Below are 951 nucleotides of genomic sequence, written 5' to 3'. Positions count from 1 at the left end.
TGCAATAGTACATTACTGATTAAAATCTGTCCTTACCATGTTACCTCATATCTGGCTTTGTTTTTGACGTATACCATATACAAAGTGTCTTGGCATAATGTCTGGTGCAAAGTGGCTTTCAGGAAATGGTGCGATCCTGTTTCTGCCTCTGTCAGGACCTGCTTCTCCTTCTCTCCATCACTGAGGAGTTTCAGCATTCTCATTTGTTTCTCTCTTCTTGCTCCCAGTCAACATTTGAACATTTGCAATGAAGGAGTGAGGGAAGACGAGGATGAGAAGGAATGCTATTCTTGCCTTCTTGATATCATACCTAGAATGAGTTTCACTAACTGCGTTCTTTGGTTGATGAGGTTTTATAATATGAATACAATTTGGATCCACTGTGTGTTAAACACACATTTATGATTGGCTTAGAAATTTTATCTTTTTTTATCAGATAGTTTAAATAAAAGAAAGTGAGAAGGTGGGAAAAAGAACTGTAACAAAGTCCATGAACTTTACATCATATCAAATGGTAGGGTAGCTTTCAGTTTTGGGACATATCAATATGGATACAACCTTAGTTTTATTGCCTTCGATCTTATGACAGGTAAAGTTGCAAAGGGAGCAGAAGACCAATTTCCAAACAATCAAAATAATATACAAACTTTTGGCTTATGGCATTGTTAACTGCATAATGCATGTAACTGAGCTCCATCTTAATGTCTCTGAGTCATCGGGAAGCTTCTATTTAAGGAGATCAAATCAAGTGCATGGGCTTCATGACGCTGTTATCTCTCTCCTTTTAAAATTAATTCTGAATGTGGATTAGGGTTTCTAGAAGTCCAGTCTTTCTATAACGAGAGTTTTCCTCTATTATTAATGTGGTTTACAAGGTTCCTACTAAAAAAAAGAGTTACTACTAATAAAGATCTATGTAATGATGGTTGTATGTATCCTTGTACACATATC

The sequence above is a fragment of the Pteropus vampyrus genome, unplaced genomic scaffold (assembly GCF_000151845.1).
Source record: "Pteropus vampyrus isolate Shadow unplaced genomic scaffold, Pvam_2.0 Scaffold55, whole genome shotgun sequence".
NCBI classification, from domain to species: domain Eukaryota; kingdom Metazoa; phylum Chordata; class Mammalia; order Chiroptera; family Pteropodidae; genus Pteropus; species Pteropus vampyrus.
The sequence above is the reverse complement of the archived record's forward strand: the minus strand, read 5'-3'. Positions refer to the sequence as shown.